The sequence below is a fragment of the Crinia signifera genome, chromosome 3 (genome assembly GCF_055691185.1).
Source record: "Crinia signifera chromosome 3, ASM5569118v1, whole genome shotgun sequence".
Classification (NCBI taxonomy): domain Eukaryota; kingdom Metazoa; phylum Chordata; class Amphibia; order Anura; family Myobatrachidae; genus Crinia; species Crinia signifera.
Window position 1 is genome coordinate 135,586,613 of NC_139219.1, and position 26,102 is coordinate 135,612,714.

At 42.2% G+C, this 26,102-nt stretch overlaps 1 protein-coding gene and 1 pseudogene across 1 annotated transcript in view; one reads left to right on the top strand and one right to left on the bottom strand.

Moving 5' to 3' along the window:
* NMBR (neuromedin B receptor) overlaps positions 1 to 26,102 on the top strand; it is a 257,863-nt gene that overhangs the window by 151,283 nt on the left and 80,478 nt on the right. The gene's annotated exons all lie outside the window — the stretch shown is intronic.
* On the bottom strand, positions 22,578 to 22,694 carry LOC146065042 (5S ribosomal RNA; annotated as a pseudogene).

Here is a 26,102-nt window from a genome sequence, read left to right on the forward strand (position 1 = left end):
AGAGTTATGCTACAGTATAAATGACATACTATACTGGCAGGCCAGACTCAAGCACAGAGCAGGTTAACAAAATGGCTTCTGAGCATGAACCTGGGCTTTGTGGAAGCCCACATTTATGCAGTAAGCATCGGCATAGATTTTACATGTCTAAAGGTAATGCTGAAGGTGCATCTTATTACACTATTTAAACACACAGGGGCTGCTGACAAAGGCACAGAGGCTGCAATGACGACCCGATCCTCTACCCACACTGCTGTCCAGGTTTGGGGGCACCTACTGTGAAACAGGGAGCTGAGCACCTAGCAGGAGCTGACCCACTAGAGAGCAGAATTCCTCACTGCCGCCTCCCCACATTCCAGTGATGGCAGATAAAGCCAGAAACTCCTGCAGGACAATTGGAGTGGTCCCTACCTACAGTTGCTTGCCGATTCCCTTCCTGATGTCACATAAACTAATAACCAGAAAGCTCTGTAAGCCAAGAGCTTTGTCTTTCATATGGTACCAGACTCAAGTCTCTAGAAAACATAGAGCGGGATATTCTAGGGAGCAAAATGGACACATTTTTCCCCATTGACTAGAATGGACCCGTTAATTCTGACCAACCATGGGATCTGAAACTTGCAGTTAACCTTTGGGGATCTCAGAAACATGGGGTTCATATACCTAGGTTGCAAAACATCTCCATTTCCATACGAACCCAGTTCTGAGCCAATTGGACCTCCAAAACCAGACAGAGAAATTAATCTTTAAGCTCATTGTAGCATGCTTTTACACCAATGCTACAGACTCTGTAACAAATACTGCACAATAAAGATGGAGCTGCAGTTATCAGTTTCTCGTATTTCAGTATTAAGTAGCACAAACAGCTTTTATTATACTGTACTGTAACGGTTACAGCTATAAATTATATCCCTATAAGTATAATGGGGAGATATAAAAGCTCCTCCCTAAGTTCCTGGATGCCAAAACACTTGGGCTTATTCTGATTCACTTGGAAAGGCACAATCACTCTCTAATGGACAAAACCATATGCACTGCAGGTGGGGCTGATTTAACATGTGCAGAGACAGTTAGATTTAAGTGGGGGTGTACTTCAAACTGATATCTATATTGCAGTGGAAAAATAAAGCTGCCAGTATTTACCCTGCACAGAAACAATAAAACACCCAAATCTAACTCTCTCTGCACATGTTACATCAGCCCCACCTGCATACGATTTTGTCCATTAGAGAGTGAGCCTTTCTGAGTGAATCAAAATAACCCGAACTGTGCTTAGAACCTCCATAGAGTTTTTCCTATTTGAGTACTAAATAACACTTGTGTACTAAGCAGCACGGTGGCCCTTATTCTAAATCGGACGGTACGGCCCGCGTGCGGCCGTACCGCCGATGTTTTTACTCTGCACATGCGCAGAGGTGAATCTGCGCATGTGCAGCCCCCTTCGCCGCAGACGTATTTAGTCCGCCGCAAAGGGGGCGTATAGGGGCGTGAGAGGCATCATGCCCTCATTTCCCTATGTGTACGCCCCGCGTTTCATGGGCGTTCCCATGCAAACGCGGGGCGTATGCATGGTAATGAGGCCATGACGCAACTCATGGGGGCGGAAAGCTGACGTCGCCGGATGTCAGCTTTCAGCCCCCATACAAGCTACCACACGGACGATTGTCCGTGTGGTCTCAGCTTGCGGGAGCTGCCGCGGCGTGCGGACCTGCCTTCGATGGTCGACGACCATCGAATGCAGGGGGCAGCTCCCACCATGGTGGAGGCGTACGCCTCCACCATTTTTATGCGGATCGCCAGCCGTCCGTGTACGGACGGCCGTGGCGATCCGTAGGGTGGGCGGGGATTGGCTTGTGCGGCCGGAGCCCCGTGTGCGGCTCTGGCCGCACCAACCAGAATAAGGGCCTAAGTGTACTAAGTAGCATGAACAGCTTTTTTTGTACTGTGCTGTAACAGTTACAGCTAGAAGTGATATCTTTATAAGTATAATGGGGGAGATAAAAGTTCCTCTCTATGGGGGTTATTCTGGTTCACTCCTTCTGGCAAATTCCATCTCAATTGGACAAATCCATGTGCACTGCAGGTGGGGTAGATGTTACTTGTGCAGAGAGAGTTAGATTCTGATGGGGTTTTACTTTAAAGTGAGATCTATATTGCAGTGTAAAAATAAAGCAGTATTTTACCTGCACAGAAACAAAATAACTCACCCAAATCTAATTATCTCTGCACATTTTACATCTGACCCCCTGCAGTGCACATGGGCCCTTATTCTGATTGAGTCGGATGGCTCCGTGTGCGGTCAGATGGCCGATGTTTGGTATTTGCACATGTGCAAATGCCTCCCAGGTCCAAACACGGAGTGAACGATCTTACGGAACGATCTTACGGAACCGTCCGAGCAGGGGGTGAAGAGGGGCGCGAAGGGCTGTTTGGGCTCATTACCATATGTGTATGCCCCGTGTTTCATGGACGTTCCTATGCATACGCTGGGCGTACGCATGGTAATGCGGCCATGACGCACGTGTGAGGGGCGGACAACTGACATAGCTCACTGGCCGTATTAACTATGGTACTTTGATGCTCGCACAACTTCCCCATTTCTGTCTTTTAGCCTAATGAGATGCTGGTTAATATTAGCTGGTCACTCCCACTTCTCTTATCCTCTTCCCTCCTCCCCTCTATTTGTGAACAAAGCCAGTGTGAACACTGTAAATTGCCTCCAAGTCCAATGATCAACCTGCAGCTCCAGTCCCCTAACCATACCGCTTTGGGTGCACATGACGTTAACCAGATAAAGGAACCTTTAAACTCATATTAATTTATCCGTAGAGTTAATCTTTAGCAATGCTATGTTAGCATGCTTTTACACCAATGCTACTGACTGTAACAAATTCTGTGGTTCTTGCTGCATGGAGACTACTCCACTTGGTGATGTGTATGTAGAGAGTGCTCCCATTCAGAGGCAGCCGTAGCGCAGTTCCAGAAACATGAGTCGCTACAGCATCTCAGACACTCCCATTGTGGATTAGGGTTGACGGTACTGTATTCAGCCCACACCAACCCTCGCCTCCCTTCCCCCTTCCCCGGCAGACTTTTCACAGAGGAGGCAATGGATTCAGTCGATCTTGCTGAGGAAAGGTGTTATACAGACACCATGTGCATAATGCATAGTACTAAACATTACACGGCATGCTCTATGGTACTTGCGCACTAAAAGGCTTTTATGAAAATAGGGGTTTTTGTGTGTGAGTGCCTAGTTTTATTAAATATAGCTTTCATAAATGTTTCAATTAAAAAAAATGAATACAAAAAAAAATGACACTGTAATCAAACAGAGTTGTCCAGCGTATAGAGCGGCACAGTTATCCACTGTCCTATGCCACCTGGTGATAGCAGCCACTGCTCATGAGTCTATGTAAAGACAGAGCCGTAATTCCATTCCCTGAGAATGAGAATGAGTTTTGTGTTCACAATATTCAGTATCGGATACGTGAATTGCAGGCAGCAGTTATTAATTGCAGAGGGGACCAGGAAACTACACCGCCCATTTGCTTGTATTGTATAGTACTGTTGGAGCCACAGCGATGTTTATGGGAATTAGGCACACAACTCATACGTGCTGTATAGTAAGCATGCCCCACTCTTGGCGGTGTTCCATCGGTATATAAATACACTTATAGATTGGTGGAGCATTAGCCACCCAGCGGTGGCGATATGTAATGCATGGGTATTACATGTAATGCACCCATGCACCTTAGCTCACTGGAGCTCAAGAAGGAAAGTGGACCACCAAAACCTTCACCATGGCAAGTTTGCAGAAACAATGAGAGACGCTCCATCTGTATGTATCCTACTGTATGCCGAACATAATGTCTTGGTGCAATCAGGGCCGGAGCTACCTAGGGCGCTGGCCGCTAGAGGGCGCCTCTTTGTCTGCCCAACATTTAAATTAAGTATATTGGTGGCATATTTTCTCTGAGTCCCAGCATCAGTATTTAATACATTTATGCGGTATCCGGACTTCCATGGAGGCGCTGGTCCCCGCTGCTGCTGCCCGCCCCTCACCAGCAGCGCTAACCAGTCAGCGGCAGCAGTGGGGACCAGCTTCTCCCCACCAGCGGCAGAAGCGGGGACCAGTGCATGCACGGCAGTGGCGTTAATTAACCAGCGGCAGAAGCGGGGACCAGTGCATGCACTGCAGCAGCACTAACTAATCAGCTAACTAATCAGCGGCAGAAGCCGGGCCCAGCGTCTCCCCACCAGCGGGAGCAGCGCTAGCAGAAGGAACCAGCATCTCCCCACCAGCAGGAGCAGCGCTAGCAGAATTGACCAGCACCTCTCCACCAGCGGCAATGGTGACTTGGCCGGCGGCACCATTTACCTGAAGGTGACAGCAGTGACAGCAGCTGGAAGCAGGAACTGCCCCTGCCAACCAGGCCAGCAGTAAGATGTTGTTCCTACTGCCTTTTGGTGGTGCAGGTCTCGGATACTGGCTGCAGAGCTCCCTGGGGTATTATTATGGTTTACAAAACTGATAATTGCTGTGGCTGGGGAGGAGGTGATAAATAGTTATGTAGTACATGGTTGTGTATACTGTATATATAGATATAATATATATATAGATAGATAGATAGATAGATAATATATCTATATATATATATATATATATCTATATGGATATATATAGATATATATATCTGGAGATATGTGTGTGTGTGTGTGTGTGTGTGTGGGTGGGGGGTGGGGGGGCACTAGGCAGAAATTTTGCCTAGGGTGTCATAAAACCTTGCACTGGCCCTGGGTGCAATAGGTCCCTTGACTTTATCATGCAGATAGCAATGCATTGTGATGCTACCATACCCTTTTTTATCATGTTAAGTGCTGCTGTGTTTTGTTTATAGATGCATACAATTTTTATACAAGTCCTGATAATGTAAATCTTTAATGCAGTTCTAAATAGACCAAATAGTCCTGCTCGGCACTCCATGTCCCTTGAGACTTTGCAAATGTCAGGGTTTTTTTCATATCTTTTGCTTAAAATGAAACGAGATGTGACTTGGACCCACAAGGAAACTTTCATTTGATACTGTGTATGTGACACTGGTATGATTAAAAAAGTTGCACTGTTGTCTATTGGGAACCAACTGACCTACTGTACCATTATAATTTTGGAGTGTAGGAGGAAACCGGTGTAGCTGGAGGAAACCCACATAGGAAGAGGAAGAATATGAAAACTCGGTACTTGTTTCTTATCACGGCCACAATCGCGGGCATCATGTGCCTTAACTTTAAGGCACACGATGCGACGCGATGGCCACGATTTCCCCATAGGCTTCAATGTTAAAATATTTAACATTGAAGCCTATGCAATGGACCCAATTTGTCCATAGGCTTCAATGTTAAATTATTTTAACATTGAAACTGAGTCCATTTAACATACAGTAGTAAAAAATGGGAAAAGGCCGAATAAGGGCCATTTCTTATTGGCTATGGCCCCGTCATGTGTGTAAAAAATAATGGCCCCCCATTGTGCCCGCCACCCCCACGATTAACGTGAACCCGAAGCGTGGCGAGCGCAGCGAGCCCGCGTGGGGCGGCGGTGCGCGTCCTCCGACCTTTTCATTCCCCTACTATCCACGTTGGCGTGGAGTTGAGAATAGATTAGTGTGGCGAGCGCAGCGAGCCACCGCGCCCGAAGCGTGGCGAGCGCAGCGAGCCCCGCGAGGGGACGCTGATACCTGTGAAGCCCGCGAGGGGACGCAGGGATCTGTGAAGGTATCAGCGTCCCCTCGCGGGGCTCGCTGCGCTCGCCACGCTTCGGGCTCGGTGGCTCGCTGCGCTCGCCACACTAATCTATTCTCAACTCCACGCCGACGTGGATAGTAGGGGAATGAAAAGGTCGGAGGACGCGCACCGCCGCCCCTCGCGGGCTCGCTGCGCTCGCCACGCTTCGGGTTCGCGTCAATCGTGGGGGTGGCGGCCACAATGGGGGGCCATTATTTTTTACACACATGACAGGGCCATACCCAATGAGAAATGGCCCATATTGGCCCTTTTACCATTTTTTACTATGTTAAATGGACTCAGTTTCAATGTTAATAAAATTTAACATTGAAGCCTATGGACACGATGGACCCGATTTCTCCATAGGCTTCAATGTTAAAATAATTTAACATTGAAGCCTATGGACACGATGTACCCGATTTCTCCATAGGCTTCAATGTTAAATTATTTTAACATTGAAGCCTATGGAGAAATCGGGTACATCGCGTCGGTTGCGTCGTGTGCGTTTTGGTATGCACCCGACGCGACCGACATGATTTTTTCCGACACGACCACCACGATAGAAATCGTGGTGGCCGTGCTAGGAAACAAGTACCGAAAACTCCAAAGTGCCATGGTGCACAAACAAATGCATTGAGCTCTGAAAATTAAGCAAAGAGTATTGTTGTAATTTGTCAGCATCCACTTCCTTGCTATCACCTACTAGAGTGCATGCTTCTATTACTGTAGCTCATCAGATTCTGTATGTTGCAGTTGCCATCTGTATATGTTGTAGTAGTTGCCATCTGTGTAGAAAGCTAAATCAGCCTCTGGCTTGATTGTCTCCGGTATATCAGAGTTAGCAATACAAATTTGTTGATGGAATTTCCCACAATCATTATTGTCAAAAGATTTTATTTTGGACAAATCAAAGTTATTCTCTTGTTTGATTGCAATGCTCATCACTGGACAATCATGACGCTTCTGTTTTCTCCACTCTCTGGGGGAAATTTCCTAAAGGAAATTTGTAAAAAATAGGTGTAAAAATAGGTGTATTTGTTTCCAGAAATACACTTATTTTTGACATTTACTATCCCGAAAATAGGGCAATTCGTATTCGTATTGATGTGCTATCAATACGAATACGAATTGCCGTATTTTCGGGATAGTAAATGTCAAAAATAAGTGTATTTCTGGATACAAATACACCTATCTTTTACAAATTTCCTTAAGTAAATTTCCCCCAATCTGTGTATATTATGTTCAGTATATTACATAGCAGGATTAAAAATGTTGCATTTCTATAAAAGTATGTTAGAATGAGCTAGTAGAGCTAATTTTCACTTGTTGAAGATGGACTGCTTCTAAATGAGGGATATGTAGGGTGAAATTATGTCCCAATATTATAGCCTCAGATTCAGTCATCTACTGTATTTCCAGTTTTATTAATAAACTAGCACAATACCCATTCTAAACAAAAAAGATGGCGGCATGTGCACACGCTGTGGCTGTTTATCACTGATTCTAGTGGCCCTTTGTATAGGAGGAGGCCTTCTCTTACCCGTGGACTACCTGCTTGCCCTCCGTTTCGCCAGCCTCGCCTGTCCTGGTCTGGACCCGGCTCTCTTCCACCCTTCCCATGGCCTGCATGACATTGGCGCCGACCCGATGATGCGGTACGGCCTCCCAGGATGGAATCCTCCATGCGGCACTGTGAATGCTGCTGCTGAAGTCCCAGACGCTGGGCTGGAGGCCGTAGAGGGTGCTTTTGAGTATTCCCGGCCGGGAGACCTATTGAGCCGGATGGCGCTGAGGCCTGCTGGAGATTCTCATGGCCTGTCGGTGCTGAGGACTGCTGCAAAATCCCGTGGCCTGTCCCCTGGAGGTGTTGGGGAACATCGGGCCCTGAAGGAGGCTACGTGGGCCTGCATGGTCTAGAGGTCGCCTGTGGGAGCATGGCAGGAGAGCATGGAGGTACTGGGGATTCTGGTCAGTCGGGTCATTCTCAGCAGGGAGGGGGAGTTTTGGGTTCCCCTGGAGGTAATCTGCTTCAAGTTGGAGATGCAGGCCCAGGAGGGAACAGATACAAAAATGGGGGAAGAGATCAGGCATCAGGGTAAGACTCTGCCTGTGCCCTTATTGGTCAGCATTACCTAGTTTATTCACAGCTAATGTCAGCTTTCTTCCAAACAAAATGGACGAAATCCAGGCAAGGCTAGCAAGGCAGTATTTGCTTAAATCCTGCTCTTTTTTTATATGCTCTGAGACCTGGCTAAATGACCCTGTTCTGGACTCTGCGGTTCAACTTACAAGGTCCTTGTTTATAGCTGACAGAACGTACAACTCTGGCAAATCAAAAGGAGGAGGACTATGTGTATATGTTAACGATAAATGGTGCACTGATGCTAGTTTAGTTAATTCATTTTGCTCATCTGTTTGCAGTTGTTAAATGTCATCCATTCTTCTTGCCGAGGGAATTCTCAGTAGTAATTGTTGTTGCTGTGTATATCCCCTCCTGCAGGCCCATGTGGAGTCTGCTGTAGGTATAATTACACTCAGCTATTACTGATCTAGAATCAAAATTTGTGAATGGGATCTTCTTAGTAGCAGGGGATTTTAATCAGGCCCAGTTGAAGTCAATTTTACCTCGGTTTTATCAATATGGTAAAAGCCTGACACGTGTCCTTGACCACGTATACTGTAACATCAAGGACGCATAACGCTCTTTTAGAGAGGCAAATATTGGTCATTCGGACCATGTGTCCCTTTTTTTTAATTCCAACTTATGTTTCCCTTGCTAGACGTGTTAAGCCAACAAGATCCGTCATTACTGTCTGGCCAGAGGGTGCTATGATTAAATTGGTTAGCGTTTACAGACTGGGACTTATTTATTGAAGAGTCCACAGACATTAATAATCTAGTGAACATTGACACTCTGACAACCATGGTTTTAGGGTATCTGAACTGTAGTATTGACAGTGTGACTGTTAATAAGCAGATATGTTCATTTCCTAAGGACAAACTCTGGATAAACAAAGAAGTTCACTCCCTTCTAGTAGAGAGGGACAATGCTTTTACATCTGGTGATTTGACTATCTTTACGGCTGCCCGTTTAAGACTAAAAAGGGAATTGTTAGGGCAAAAAAGGCCTTTTCTGTAAAATTAGAAAACACATTTTCCCAGGACAATGACGTTAAATCTCTTTGCAAAGGTATCCAAAACATTACTGATTATAAAATAAATAAAAATTACACGTCCCACGATAGTTTTGACAGCCCAGTCATGCCATTGTCCTTTTGGGTAGAAAATCTAGAGGATGGGAATTCCTAGAACTGGAGGAGGAGTCTGTTAGATAGTGTTTTTCTAGGGAAGGCCCCTGGCCCCGATGGGATCCAGGGGAATGTTTTACAAAAGTGTGCAGCACAGCTTGCTGGAATTTTTACTTTTATTTTTAGTTTGTCTCTTAGTGCATGCTGTGTGCCTAAGTGTTTTAAATCCAAAATTTTTACCCCAGTCCCTAAAAAAGGTAAGGCTGATAGCCTGAATGAGTATTGCCCGATTGCTTTAACATCTCTAATTATGAAAGCATTTGAAAGGATGGTTTTAGTAAACATTAAGAAATGCAGCCCACCTTGCCTCGACCCTTTTCTGTTTGCCTATAAGGCAAATAGATCTACGGATGACGCGGCGCTCACTTTACTACATCGAACTCTTGCCCACCTTGAATTAAAGGGATCCTTTGCTCGAGTTTTATTTGTAGATTATAGCTCGGCTTCTAATACGGTAGTTCCATCATCTTTAGTGAGCAAAATTTTTTATCATTGGTTTAAGTGGGTTCATGTGTAGATGGATTTTGGATTTTTTCTCAAATACTGTAGGCCACAGGTTGTTAGAATAAAAGACCAAGTATCCGGTGAATTGATAGTTAGCACAGGGGTCCCACAGGGGTGCGTCTTGAGCCCTCTGTTGTATTCCCTGTTTACTTATGATTGCTCCTCAAGCTATAAATCTGTTCAAATTGTTAAATTTGCAGATTATATTTCTATAGTGGGTCTTATTGTCAATGATTACTAATCAGATTACAGGCTGGAAATATCCAGACTGGAGTCCTGGAGTAGGGACATCTGCCTGGTTCTAAATGTGAAAAAGACCAGAGAAATGATTGTAGATTTTAGGAAATCCCATAAAGATTCATACTGCCCATTGGTTCTAAAAAAGTGGAGACAGTTGAATCTTTTACATTTTGGGCTACAAATATGTCAAAAGACCTTCTATGGAGTACTCATATAAATATTGTTACAAAAAAGGCTCACCAGCGGGTTTTTTTTTTTTTGAGGAAACTACGTTCGGCTGATATGTGTAAGAGAACTTTGGTTTAATTCTACTCTAGTGTTATCAAGAGTGTTCTCACCTACAGTGTTTTAGCATGGTTTGACTCTGCCGCTGATAGAAAATCTCTTCAGAGGGTGGTATCACTGGCAAGCAAAATAATTGGGGTTGAATTACCAAGTATCCAATACATATATGAAAATCAGCTTCTCTCAAAGACAAAAAGTATTCTTAGGGATCCTTTTCACTCTAGTGGAGAACTGTTCTCTGTACTACCCTTAACCGCTTCCCGACATTTGACGTACATTTACGTCATGGACGGGATGTACTTCCCGACACATGGCATAAATGTACGTCATGACTTTAAACTGTCACTGCGTCTCGAGACGCAGTGACAGAGGGACGATGTCTGCTGTCCCTGACAGCAGACATGTCCCTGCATGTCCCTGCGTGAACAGCCATTCACAGCGTTTTCCTGTGTTACCAGCGAATCAGACGCTCGGTAACACAGGTGTCAATCACCGCCGGGCGTCAGGGGGGATGAGGGGGTCATCGGTGACGATGACACCTCACCCCACCCTCACCCCACCTGCCCCCAAGGCTGTGATTGGTCCGTGGGACCCACGGACCAATCACAGCCAAGGCGCGACATTTAAACTAACGGTGACTGCGCTGCAGACGCCATTCCGGTCTGGAATAGCGTGCAGAGCGGTCACCGTGCCTATCTGCCGTGATACTGACCTGATCCTTGCTAATACTTACCTGATCCTTGCAAATACCTTACCTGATTACCTGATCACTGCTTGTAGCGTGCTGGACGCTTCCTGGATCTGACTTCTTGGGACTTCCTGCTGCTGCTGCAGTGTGATAGAGAGATAGAGAGATAGAGAGAGAGATAGAGAGAGATAGAGAGATAGTGACAGAGAGAGCTATATTTTGTGTCTGCTACCCCCCCTTTTTGGGGGTGCAGGGTTTTTTTATATATAAATAACTGTCAGTGCTGCTGCTGCAGTGTCATAGAGTGATAGATAGTGATAGATAGTGATAGATAGTGAGAGATAGAGAGATTTGTGTCTGCTACCCCCCCTTTTTGGGGGTGCAGGTTTTTTTTTTATATATATAACTGTCAGTGCTGCTGCTGCAGTGTCATAGAGTGATAGATAGTGATAGATAGTGATAGATAGTGAGAGATAGAGAGATAGAGAGAGATAGTGACAGAGAGTGATAGAGAGTGTATATTTTGTGTCTGCTACCCCCCCTTTTTGGGGGTGCAGGTTTTTTTTTATACATATAACTGTCAGTGCTGCTGCTGCAGTGTCCTAGAGTGATAGATAGTGATAGATAGTGATAGATAGTGATAGATAGTGAGAGATAGAGAGAGATAGAGAGAGATAGTGACAGAGAGTGATAGAGAGTGTATATTTTGTGTCTGCTACCCCCCCTTTTGTGCTGATCAGTATATCTGTGCTGATCAGCAACTTTTTGGGGGCGCAGGGTTTTTTTTTTATATATATATACCTGTCAGTTGCTGCCAGTTGCACCAAAGGTTGTGCACCTGCTGCCCCTCACTGGTAATCAGTGTTGCATCACTGATCACCTTTTTTTTTTTTGAGGCTGCTGTGGGTCTTTTTTTAATTTTTTTTTACACACACTGTGATTTTGTGGGTGTCCTGTGGCCACTGTGCGCTGATCAGTGACGTACATCACTGATCAGCTTTTTCGGCACAGGGTTGATCTATTTTTTTTTTTTTTATCAAATTCCTGTTGCCTTTGAGCGCTGTTCAGTGACGGACGTTACTGACCAACATCTGTGCTCAATTTTTGGCGCAGGAGCTTTTTTTTTTTTTTTAACCCCTTCAATTTTTTTTTTTTTTAATTGGGTTTTTTTCTGCACTACATACACACTACACACTACATACCCCCCGGGTTGAAATAAAGTTTGTACCCCCCCTACACTATACACGTGTTGAAACATTTCACTACCAGTAACACAAAAATAAAAATGGCATCCCAAATGTCATCCCAAATGTCATCCCAGTCATCCAGAAGAATGTATTCAGCGGAGGAGGCATATGCCATGCTTGCCTCTGATTCTGACACAGCCAGTGAGGCAAGCGGGGAATTTGAAGGATTCATCTTAAGCTCCTCTTCCTCCTCTAGTGATGAGGGACCCCCTCAAAGACGCCCCCGTAGAGCAGCTGAGACCCCCCCCCCAATAATTGATCTCGTATGGACCCCACCACCAGACAATTTTGAGCCCCAGGTTCCTGAGTTTTTGGCCATGCCAGGAATCCAATTTGATTCCACAGGTCTCAGAGAAATTGACTTTTTCAAATTATTTTTCTCTGATGATTTTATAAATTTAATGGTGGACCAAACTAATTTATATGCCCAGCAGTTTATTGCTCAAAACCCCACGTCATCATTTGCTAGGTGGACCCCTGTAGATGCAGTAGAGATGATGACGTTTTGGGGTCTGGTGTTTCATATGGGCATAGTAAAAAAGCCAGAAATTAGGCAATATTGGAGTACAGATGTTCTGTACAGCACCCCATTTTACCGTATGGCCATGCCCCGGGCTCGATTTGAGACGATCCTTAAATTTTTGCATTACAACGATAATGCACAGTGCCCACCCAGAGATGATCCCACCTTTGACCGGCTATTCAAAGTCAGGCCGGTCATTGATCATTTCAGTGCCAAATTTGAAGAGATGTACATCCCAGATAAATTCATTTGCATAGACGAGTCCCTTATACATTTTAAAGGAAGGGTTAAATTCCGCCAGTACCTTCCCAGTAAGAGGGCAAGGTATGGCATAAAAATGTATAAGCTGTGTGAAAGCACCTCAGGGTACACCCACAGGTTTAGGGTATATGAAGGGAAGGATTCAAGAATTGAACCGCCAGAATGCCCCCCCTCCCTCGTAGGTGTTAGTGGAAAAATTGTCTGGGATTTAGTGCACCCCTTCCTGGATAAAGGTTATCCCCTCTATGTGGATAACTTTTACACCAGCATCCCCCTGTTTAAGGCCCTTGGTTCAAGAGGTACAGCAGCTTGCGGTACTGTGCGCAAGAACCAAAGAGGCCTCCCAAAAACGCACATTGCCCAAGTAATGAGAAGGGGTGAAAGCAGGGGAATATGCACCGAAAATATGTTGTTGGTCAAATATAAGGACAAGAGGGATGTCCTTATACTGACAACAATTCACGGAGACAGTACCACCTCCGTCCCTGTACGAGGTACCAGTACCCACACCTCCAAACCTAATTGTATCCTGGATTACAATAGGTACATGGGCGGAGTGGATCTTTCAGATCAGGTACTGAAGCCGTACAGTGCCCTGCGGAAAACAAAAATCTGGTACAAGAAGCTGGCCGTGTATATCATCCAGATGGCACTGTATAACGCTTACGTGCTATTCCGTTCTACCGGCCAGAGGGGGACATTTATGCACTTTCAAGAGGAAGTCATAAAGGGCCTAGTATTTGGGAACCAGCAGGCAGAGGGCCCCAGTACTTCTAGTACTGGCCCCCGTATTGTACCAGGGCAGCATTTTCCTGATGAAATCCCCTCCACTGGAAAAAAGGGCAGGACACAAAAATGGTGCAAAGTTTGCTATAAAAAGGGAATAAGAATGCAAACTATTTTCCAGTGTGACACTTGCCCCGACAAACCCGGCCTATGTATAAAGGAGTGTTTTAAAATATACCACACATCTATGGATTTTTAGGTTCATCATTTCACCGTGCTTCGGGGGTCTTGCTAATGCCACATAGCACCCACCATTCATTCCACCAGAATCTGAGCCGCAAAATCCAAAAATCACTCCTTCCCTTCTGAGTCCTGCCATGCACCCAACTGGTATTTTTTGGTCACATGTGAGGCATTGCCGTACTCGGGAGAAATTGGGGCACAGATTTTGGGGTGCTTTTTCTCCTTCATACCTTCTGAAAATGAAAAATTTTGAGCCAGAACTGCATTTTTGTGTAAAAAAATGTAATTTTTCATTTTCCCTCACCAGTTGTATCAAAATTGGTGAAACCCCTGGGGGTTTGAAATGTACACTATACCCCTAGATGAATTCCCTGAGGGGTGTAGTTTGCAAAATGGGGTCACTTGTGGGGGGGTTCCACTGTATTGGTGCTTTGGGGGTCTTGCTAATGCGACATAGCACCCACCAACATTCCACCACCAAAAATCACTCCTTCCCTTCTGAGTCCTGCCATGCACCCAACTGGTATTTTTTGGTCACATATGAGGCATTGCCATACTCGGGAGAAATTGGGGCACAGATTTTGGGGTGCTTTTTCTCCTTCATACCTTCTGAAAATGAAAAATTTTGAGCCAGAACTGCATTTTTGTGTAAAAAAATGTAATTTTTCATTTTCACTGCCCAGTTGTATCAAAATTGGTGAAACCCCTGGGGGTTTGAAATGTACACTATACCCCTAGATGAATTCCCTGAGGGGTGTAGTTTGCAAAATGGGGTCACTTGTGGGGGGGTTCCACTGTATTGGTGCTTGGGGGGTCTTGCTAATGCAACATAGCACCCACCAACATTCCACCAGAATCTGAGCTGCAAAATCCAAAAATCACTCCTTCCTTTCTGAGTCCTGCCATGCACCCAAATGGTATTTTTTGGTCACATGTGAGGCATTGCCGTACTCGGGAGAAATTGGGGCACAGATTTTGGGGTACTTTTTCTCCTTCATACCTTCTGAAAATGAAAAATTTTGAGCCAGAACTGCATTTTTGTGTAAAAAAATGTAATTTTTCATTTGCACAGCCCAGTTGTATCAAAATTGGTGAAACCCCTGGGGGTTTGAAATGTACACTATACCCCTAGATGAATTCCCTGAGGGGTGTAGTTTGCAAAATGGGGTCACTTGTAGGGGGGTTCCACTGTATTGGTGCTTTGGGGGTCTTGCTAATGCGACATAGCACCCACCAACATTCCACCACCAAAAATCACTCCTTCCCTTCTGAGTCCTGCCATGCACCCAACTGGTATTTTTTGGTCACATATGAGGCATTGCCATACTCGGGAGAAATTGGGGCACAGATTTTGGGGTGCTTTTTCTCCTTCATACCTTATGAAAATGAAAAATTTTGAGCCAGAACTGCATTTTTGTGTAAAAAAATGTAATTTTTCATTTTCACTGCCCAGTTGTATCAAAATTGGTGAAACCCCTGGGGGTTTGAAATGTACGCTATACCCCTAGATGAATTCCCTGAGGGGTGTAGTTTGCAAAATGGGGTCACTTGTGGGGGGGTTCCACTGTATTGGTGCTTGGGGGGTCTTGCTAATGCAACATAGCACCCACCAACATTCCACCAGAATCTGAGCTGCAAAATCCAAAAATCACTCCTTCCTTTCTGAGTCCTGCCATGCACCCAAATGGTATTTTTTGGTCACATGTGAGGCATTGCCGTACTCGGGAGAAATTGGGGCACAGATTTTGGGGTGCTTTTTCTCCTTCATACCTTCTGAAAATGAAAAATTTTGAGCCAGAACTGCATTTTTGTGTAAAAAATTTAATTTTTCATTTTCACTGCCCAGTTGTACAACAATTGGTGAAACCCCTGGGGGTTTGAAATGTACACTATACCCCTAGATGAATTCCCTGAGGGGTGTAGTTTTCAAAATGGGGTCACTTGTGGGGGGGTTCCTAAATTTTAGCATCTTATGGTGCCTAGAAACCTACATGGTGCCTAAAAAATAATCTCATAAAAAGGAGGCTCCAAAATCAAGTAGGTGCTCCTTCTATTATGAAGCCTGTGGTTTGGTCAACGTGCACACTAGGGCCACATATAGGATATTTATGAAAACAAAAGAATTGGGGGAATCAATTTTTAGTCACATTTCTCTAGTAAAATGTACTGTTTTCCTTAGAAAAATGTATTAAAATTGCAAATCTGCAAAAAAAATGAAATTTTGAAATTTCACCTACACTTTGTTTTAATTCCTGTGAAACACCTAAAGGGTTAACAAACTTCCAAAATGCTGTTTTGAATACTGTGAGGGGTGCAGTTTTTTAAATGGTATCATTTATGGGGGTGTCTCACATACAAGTCCCTCAAAGTCACATCAGAACTGAACTGGTCCCTAAAAAAATCAGTGTTTGAAATTTTCTTGAAAATTTGAGAATTTGCTATTCATATTGTAAGCCTCCTAGTGTCCAAAAAATTAAAAAGAAGTTGAAATAATGATGGAAACATAAAGTAGACATATGGTCTATGTTAGTTATTAACTATTTTGAGTGGTATGATTATTTGTCTCACAAGCAGAAAATTTAACATTTTGCAAATTGCAAAATTTTCAATTTTTTCACGACATTTTGGTATTTTTCACAAAAAAACACAGACTGTATCGACCCAAATTTACCACTAATTTGAAGTACAATGTGTCACGAAAAAACAATCTCAAAATCACTGGGATAAGTAAAAGCAAAAAAAAGTTATCCCCACTTAAGTGATACATGTCAGATTTGAAAAAAAGGGCTCTGTCAGGAACGCAAAAACTGGCTCTGTCAGGAAGGGGTTAAACAAGAGATAGCGTTCAATTCTGTGTAGAACAAAACAATATAGAGAGAGTTTTTTTCCCAGTGGCAATTCGTCCTTTAAATACCTAGTGGGAATAGCTGAATTCATGCATAATCCTGTATTCTGATGTTGCTTTCTTTTATTGTCTTTTTATTCTGTACTGTTCACATTCGAATTTCATTAAATTGTATGTGGGCATTTGATGATAATAAAAAGATATATTATTATTATTCTTTGCTACAGGATGAAGATGGTAAATTAGAACAGTGCCCCTATGAAATTATCTATTTATGTACAGTTTCATATATAGCGCAGCACATTAGGCATCTCTTGATATACTCTGTGCTGATGGAGGACACTATATAACTCTGTGTGTTGGTTGTAAATTGCTACAGCCAATCCAGAGTTATGCTGTCTGCTTAAATATTCTGTTTTGATTTCTCACCCCTAGGTATGCTAGGGGTGTATTACCCTGACAGTGTTTGTTCCCAGATTGTAAGTCATATATGTACCAAGTTTGTTGTAAATTGATCCATGCATTCTGTAGTTATGCTGTCTCCTGATATACTCTGTGCTGCTGCCCCACCCCTAGGGTTGCTAGGGATATGTTACCCTGCAGTGTTTGTTTCCAGATTTTAAGTCATATGTGTTACAATTTTGGTGTTACAGTAATTGCTGCAGGCATTCTGGAGTTATGCTAGAACCTACATATACTGTATACATACATACAGTGTACATACACATTGTTTGCATATGGACATAGGTGTGCGCACATTGAGTGTTAAGGGTGCACAGGCACCCCCTAATGCTGTGCCCTCACCCCCACACTTATTGCTGCTAGTAATACATTTTACCAAAGACTTTTGATTTTTAGACCTGTATTCCATTAAAATAAGCACCCATCAATCAATGATGTGTGTTTTGCATTATTAATTGTATTACACCATTGTCATATGACTACATATCTGTGTTATCCAGATATGATTTTGACATTATTTGCATGTACTGTTATACAGCGTAATTAGAAGATTAAACTGAAATAGGCAGGATATAATGGTGTGGCTAAGAGACTTTTTATATTGTAGTGAGTGCACGTCTGATTGGCGATGTTAGACAGACCCAATGGCGATGTTAGACATGCCCAATAGGTGGTGCTAGGCACACCGCTTTGACAGTGCACCCCCTAATAAAATGTGCTGCGCACGCCTATGCATATGGACAATGACATTTGCTAAACCAGTTCTTAGTAAGCACCTGGAACCTAAGGAGAAGCTACCTGCCAAGTTGCAATTCTCCTTTTTTGCCTTTTAAATAAATAGATGTAAAAACCTAATTAAATATAAGTTGCATATTGCTGAAATCTAAAAACACTTTTGGTTTCCAAAAAGGATGAAAATGGGCATAACAGATCTTGTGTGTTTTTTATTGCATATACCTCCTCCATGATCAACCAAACATTTCACATAGGAAAGTGTAGGGAGAGATTGTGGGCTGTAACTGTAATAGGACATAGAGAGTTGCAGGAGGTAGATGGAATAAGTGGATTGCAAACATAGAATAATGATGGGTTCCAGTGTGGAAGAGCTAATATTGTGAGGTGGTGATGATGATTATATCAACAACAGTCATGAAAGTGGTGCAGATGATTAGGATGATAATTGTGAGGATGCTTAACACTATTAGCCTTAAACACACAGTATTGTACTGTAGTTTAGTTTAACCAAACCAGCAACATTTTTTTATTTTGTGAGGCCCAAACAAACCAAGCACTTCACCCACTTCAGAGACTGTCATTATCTCTTAAGTGCATGTTTTTTTTATACTGTGTGTATATATATATATATATATATATATATATATATATATATATATACCAACAAACTGCAGGTGGCACTCGGAGACTAGTAGTAACATGGTGAACTGGGGAAAATGTAATCAATGTTTCGGGCCCCTTCATCAGGATAACGAGCCCCGAAATGTTGAATAAATTTTCACTAGTTTACCACGTTACTACCAGTCTCTGAGTGCCGCCTGCAGTTTGTTGGTATCACAAGTGGGTTCGCCCTCACTGGAAGGCACTGGAGCAAAACACCCTATTGGGGGCATTGGAGTGCCGGGGATCACAGAGAAGCTATATATATATTTTTTTCTCAATATATTTGTATTGAACAAAGCAATAGAAATGGCATAACATACAGTCAATGTTACAGTGAACAGAGAGTTCAAGATTGTTTAACAAATAGAGAACAAAGTATGTACTAAAATATATTTTTTTAAAGCGTGTGTGTGTGTGGGGGAGACAAGGAAGACAAATAAAGCCAATAACAAAAAAACAAAAATAAATCCACAAAGGAAGCACATCAGGCATAGCGACATATACTTACAAGTAGTATCAGTTTAAATCAGAGATAGGGAAATGCAAAATAGGTCAATCCACAGGGTCACTGTGTAATAAGGACTGTCCCTGTCTCTCCCGATATCCACTCCACTTAAATCACTTCATACTGTATGTATAGAAGAGGCAGGCGCCTTAACAGTGAGCTGTTTCAAACAGACTGCTAGCCAGTTGCTCCATCTCCATTTGCCTATATTGGCCTGAGGCCTGTTATTTCTCGTTGAAATCATTGTGTTTGTAAACTCACATTTGGATACTTGAGTTTTTATTTTTTACAATTATTTGTACATGTTCCCAATTTACTTTTGCTTTTACCAATTCCTCACCTTCAACCAATAACTTGTATTGACCTGAAGCCTGTGATTTGCTGCTTGGAATAGTGCTTTCATAATATATCATAATATTTACTAGACTTTCTCTTTTAGGCTATTATTTCTTGATTAATAAAGCATTCTGTAGAGACAGATATTTTATTAAACTGCCATCCTGTCTGCCACTTATGTGCCATTATGTTTCATAGATAGAAAAATAGAATTTCTGGACAGATAGGAACCACTTGACCCTTCCAGTCTGCCCCTTAAGATGTGCTTAATTATTTGAAACTGCCATTGGTTTCGGCATCTGCTCTGTTGCTTACTGTAGTTTAGCCAGCTCGCTGTAGCCTTTGGGCAATATTGGTGAAAACAATATTGTGAGCCATTCTGTTGTCAAAATGTATGGAAAATTATTGTTATTTATGTTAATAATACTGTACAAATAAATACAGGTCCTAATTACATGATTTTAGCTTTTTAATTATTTTTTTACAGAAATCCAGATCCAAAACCTAAATCAAAACATGTGAGAATTGTTTGCCAAGACACAACAATGATTTAAAATCAAAACCAATGCATGGGGTTTTGTGCACATATATAAATTCCATGCCCTAGAGAACGCATGTTGACAGAAGCATCACTGTACCCTGCAGCTAAAACACTGGCATGGGAAGACATTAAACTACTCATCTATACTCTCATATGCTGAACAAACGGTTGTTTTGACATTAAAGTGATATAATTCAAGTAGTTCCATTCTTAACACCTTTGAGTACCAATGTTGTTTGAGAGATCCACAAATACCCATTAAATATGGCAGCTCCGCTCACAGAGACTGTTTTTTTTTGGGTGCAATATTTAACTAGACCAACTAATTGACTTGGCTGTATTTGTATTTATTTATACTACAAGAACAGTCGCTGTGAGCAATTTTGGAATTTTTAGCAGATATTTTGAGGATATCTCACAGCAACCTTGGCACTCAAAGGGTTAAACATCACCATAAAGTCTAAGTATTGTACATCAACAAAAAACGAATGACAATAATGCTCAGTATCAAGAGTGTGTGATTTGGTTTGGAACCATTTGTCTGGGGTGTTTATTTTTGTTTTATTTAATTCAGGTTTGAAAATGTCAATGGAAACCTTGTTTTTTAGACTGTGGACATTAGTGGCTCTGGCTACCAACAATCTATTTGTTCTTAACTTCTGTCCTAACACCAGTCCATATCAATCTGTTATCATTATCAGAAATGACAATCAGTGATATTGGATAATTGCATTTATTCACCTTAAAAAAATATTTGAACCAGCTTGAACATCCTTCAATAGGCACGAAAATGTTTAAAAGGGCTCAAAACTGTACAATTGGTACTGCTTGAAACATTGGTAAATCTTTTTAAACTTCGCAAAATCGTAACATAATTTTCAAGGTATTTTACAATTCTTTTTCGACAAACCGGTTTGGTAACTATTTCCCAACTGCCTAGAGCATTTTTGGCATTATTCAACTTTTGAATCTTAGCCTATATAGAAAGCTTATATTTAGCAGCTTTAATATTTGGCATGGGGTAAAGCTATTTTTAACATGATAAATGTGATAGTATTTCCCTCATGTAACTTTACAGATATATAAAAACTAAATAAATAATGTATTAATTTATTCAGTCAGTGGATACCTTTTTCTCCTATTCAATAGGATAACTTTTCAACTTGAAAGCGTAAAGAGATTTAGGGGGATATTCAATCGCCGTCGAGCATCTCCAGTGGGGGAGATGCTCAACGGGCCCTATTCAATGCTGTCTTCCCCGACAGTATTGAACAGGGTTTCCTGGCAGAAGGAGCCCGACATCTCTAGCTGTCGGGCTCGTTCTGCCGAGAACACCCGGGAAGTGACGAGCTGCCAGCTGTATCTCGTCACTTCCCGGCCGCAACTCGCGGCCACGCCCCCTTCTCGTCCCGCTGCAGGCGGGACATTGAATCCCGCCTGCATGTTCTCGGTCGAGCTGACCGAGAACGGGACTGGGTCAAGGCAGGCGAGTAAGCTCGTCTGCCGTGACCCGAAGATTGAATACCCCCCTGAGAGGTAAAGCAGCGCAAGGATAATAGAGATTAAAAAAGAAAATGTAATATTGATAACAAAAATAGCACATATACACTGCACAGCCAATAAGTTTTGAAACTTGCACTCAGCTAAGTGTAATTGTCTACTTATGTGGTCAATAAAATCTAAAAATGAAAATATCCTAAGCGATCTATTATTTAGCTTTTTTTTTTTTTTTTTTAAACATTTTATTAACAATTAGCATGAAATTTACTATTTTTTTTTTAAAAATAAGATTATTGAATATATGTAAAGTGAAGCAAAAATATAGCACATAAAAAAGGGTGAGGAGTCTTTATAGAATTTGTATACATTGACCATGACTTAACATTAAGAGGATAGCGACATTACACTATGGGCGGCATTCAATGAGAATACCTGCGAGGTGCAGCGAATCCTTTTTTGGATTCGCTGCACATTCGCCACGTTCCGGAGCCTCGCCGGCTCCGGTATTCAACGAGTCAGGGGCAGCGAGCCCCTGACCAGCGAATATGAGCTCCTGCAGCGAATGCCGCAGGGAGCATGAGGACGGTATTAAATGGGTGTCTTTGAAGAGACATAGGAAGAACGACAAGGTTTTTGGGGCACACTTGAAATAATAAAATGGTGAAAAGATGGTGTACAAATGTGTGATATAAAATCTAACCTTTATTGATTACACTTAAAAAGCATACACACGTCAATTTAGATATAAATATAAGTAACGATTTTTTCAAGAACAATTTTATAAAAATATATATCAATCGGCAAGTGAATTAAACTACGGATTTTATTTTATAATCGTAAATACACAATGCAGAATACGAGATTGTAATACAATAACCGTCAAGTGGGCGAAAATGATTTGACAGGGAATTTACCAGGTCAAAAAATGTTTGAGCAAGACAAATCAATACCAAACAGTAATGCAGTGCACATGAATGTTGCAGAGCTTCATGATATTGTGGTTTGTATTATTATTGGAGTCTTGCTTTAGACCCTCCTTTGATACACAGCAAATAATGGACCCGAATCCAGTGAAAGAGGTAGCAGGTTTACATTACTATTGTTAGAACAGAATTTGATGGATAAAGAGAAAGATAGAAAATGCTCTTCGTATGCATTCGCTACTTCTGCTGTCTGAATGTGTGATACAGCACTGGATATTCCCTGATGGTCTCCCAGGAGGTACTGATCCAGCCAGTCGCTGCTTAGCTGCTGAGTTCAGATGGGATCAGGCGGCCCAGCGAAGTATGGCTGTATATGGCATCAGATGAGAGAGCCTCAAATGGAACTAGGAGCCAGTTGTCACTTCTGCTTTTCCCCGATGTAGCTCAGGAGAATGAGAGAGTGAGCGAGTCCACGTAATAGGTTATAGTCAATTAGAATGAAACAAAAAGGGAGATGAGAGGGGGAGAAAGGATATGCTCACAGGGTAATAATATATGTGCCCACTGCAAAGTTCAATGGGTTAGTGGTTACTGAGCCAGTAATGGAAAGTACTGTGCACAATTCCACATGCAGGGGTGAGTAAGGTCTTTATAAATCTTGAATCATTGTATGTGCAAGATAGATTGATTTATCAGCAACATACACAACAGCAAGTGGCTCCAAACATTTCTCAAAACAATATATCAAATTATATTGGTTGTAAGCACCAAAAATTGGTAACAGTTCTCAGAATGAAAAAATGAAAAAAACAGGAGTTAACAATTCACTTGAATTTTACCCTTAGGGCTAATTGCAACAATTAAAGACTGAAGATTGTCTACACCATATCAGTTAACTAGTTATTGTTACTGATAGTGGTAACAGCGGTGGAGCAGGGTTGGTGTATTGAGAAGAGAATTCAATAAACGGTTTAACAATAGTGTACAACAAAGTTTAAACCTGCGGGTTACATTAATAGTAGGCGCTCACTCCTTCATATTGCGGACATCTAATTATAGCGTGCCCCATACGGTGGAGCGCTGTAGTCCCGCTCAGTAGCGGTACTGACTTGTGTCCACGCACCAGACACAGAGTCTGTGCGTGCGAGGCAATCTGTGGGTTTTAAATACAGATTACCTTATATGCCTGGTAGCGAGATCAAGGTGCAGGAAGAGCCGTGCGGTGAACGTTTCCCACCGTCTAAGTAGTAACGGCAGCGCTGGTCTGAGAGGGACTGCGGGAGGGCTCAGAGTGGCTGGAAATGCCCTGACGTCGGAAGGACACGTGTTTCGCCCCGATTGGGCTTGATCACAGTGACGTGCTGGACTGGGGACTCCCTGTCAGTATAAGAGAGGTGGGCAGGCCAATCCTGCGTTTAGAAAGATGATGGACACATGGATGTCCCAATAGGAAACGGAGGTGTATATATCCGCTTGTGTTCTCAATAATGGAATTATTGAGAGCTAAATTGGCTTTGTTTGCAATGGGCTAAACCACCCTCAACACAATGTTTAGGATTATGACAATGAGGCACCGATGGTGTCTGTTACCTATGGTTAGAGGTACTGAATGTGGGATACCGATGGTGTCTAATGATATAAAGGCTATGAAAAACTAATGAAAAAACATAATTAAAGTTTATTAGTGTTAGCGCACTAGGAGGTAGACTTAGTTTATGTCGACTAATGGCACCCAAATTATGGTGTTTAACAAATGTAAAAAATAAATATATATGAGAGGAGTGTGGTGATTATTGCAGTATAGTATTGCTGCTGTCGTAGTTAAATATGGGTTAGGAGTTTAAAGGTTTGTAGACACAGGTCATGTGGACACAGATCATGTCGGCTATGGCCCCCTGCATACAGCGCTGGGGTCTGAAGATGTGTGACACCCTTTGTGTCTATGGGGATTTGGAGGCTTAGGGTGAAGGTATTAATTCAAGGTAAAAAAGCACTATAGGGTCGACATTGTCTGTGTCGACTGTTGACACCAAAAATTGGTGTTTCCCACAAGTATAATAATAAGTGTGGAGATTATCACTGAATGGTAAAGTGATTAATAAAGGAAAAAAGGAAAAAAGATGGTTTGAAGTAAAGGGGATGTTGATGGATTCAAAAATGAGTAAATATCGTTATGATGGTCACGCTGCAAAAATAAGGAAAAATCAGTTATAGGGGTAATATTACATTTACATTGTTATTGGTAGTTATCCGTTCTGAAAGAAATAAAAAAATAATATAAAAATAATAAAAATAAAAAAAGTAGTAATAAAGATATTGATAGTACACAGTATTAGTGTCATAGCATAAACGTACACAATATTTGTACCATATTTAATAAATAAACATTCTTTGTTATGGTGTATCTAGACATATGATACTATGATCACACTAGTGGCATGAAATTGATTATTATCTTGATTACTATGTTGATACATGATAGGAACAGAGATAGGAACAGGATATCTTACTACCATACTGAGAGTGGATGCAAAGACATTTCAATTAGATAAATACATTCTCTATAGTGCATATAATTAATGGACTGATTCTAAAGAGGTAAGCTGTCCAAATGGGCCATGTGTCCTATCTTATAGATGTCGACCCTATAGTGCTTTTTTACCTTGAATTAATACCTTCACCCTAAGCCTCCAAATCCCCATAGACACAAAGGGTGTCACACATCTTCAGACCCCAGCGCTGTATGCAGGGGGCCATAGCCGACATGATCTGTGTCCACATGACCTGTGTCTACAAACCTTTAAACTCCTAACCCATATTTAACTACGACAGCAGCAATACTATACTGCAATAATCACCACACTCCTCTCATATATATTTATTTTTTACATTTGTTAAACACCATAATTTGGGTGCCATTAGTCGACATAAACTAAGTCTACCTCCTAGTGCGCTAACACTAATAAACTTTAATTATGTTTTTTCATTAGTTTTTCATAGCCTTTATATCATTAGACACCATCGGTATCCCACATTCAGTACCTCTAACCATAGGTAACAGACACCATCGGTGCCTCATTGTCATAATCCTAAACATTGTGTTGAGGGTGGTTTAGCCCATTGCAAACAAAGCCAATTTAGCTCTCAATAATTCCATTATTGAGAACACAAGCGGATATATACACCTCCGTTTCCTATTGGGACATCCATGTGTCCATCATCTTTCTAAACGCAGGATTGCACAACATTTTGGTTGGTAAGCTGCTCAATCAGAGGTGTGTCATTCAGGTGCCAAAAGGGAGGGGTAATTCTGTCTAGGAAAAAAAACATTTTGTATCCCAATTGCACACTGAATGAGAAAATAACTACATATTGATCAGATAATGCAGAGATGTTGGTTGCATATATCTGCAGATATAGGGCTAAGCCCCCAGGCCGTGCGTCAAGGCCTCTCTGCCACTGGGGGTCCCTAATACTGGGTATGGGTCTGGGGTGTGGGCCCCCAATATGCCGACACAGGCTGAGTACTCCAGGGCAGCACACAAATGAAAATTAGTAAGGGTTAATAAGAAGCACATAAGTGCTATGTAGGGAAGTGAAGGTGGGATTAAAATACAAAATATATACAATGTGATAGGAAAAATAAGAGTTAATAAAGTGTTAGGGTGTGCCGACCTGGAGCAGACCAGCCCTACCAACACAGGGGGAACCACATTCCCAAACCCATCCCATAAGCAATAACATATATGTCTGGGCTTAATAGCCCAGTGTAAGGCCACATGA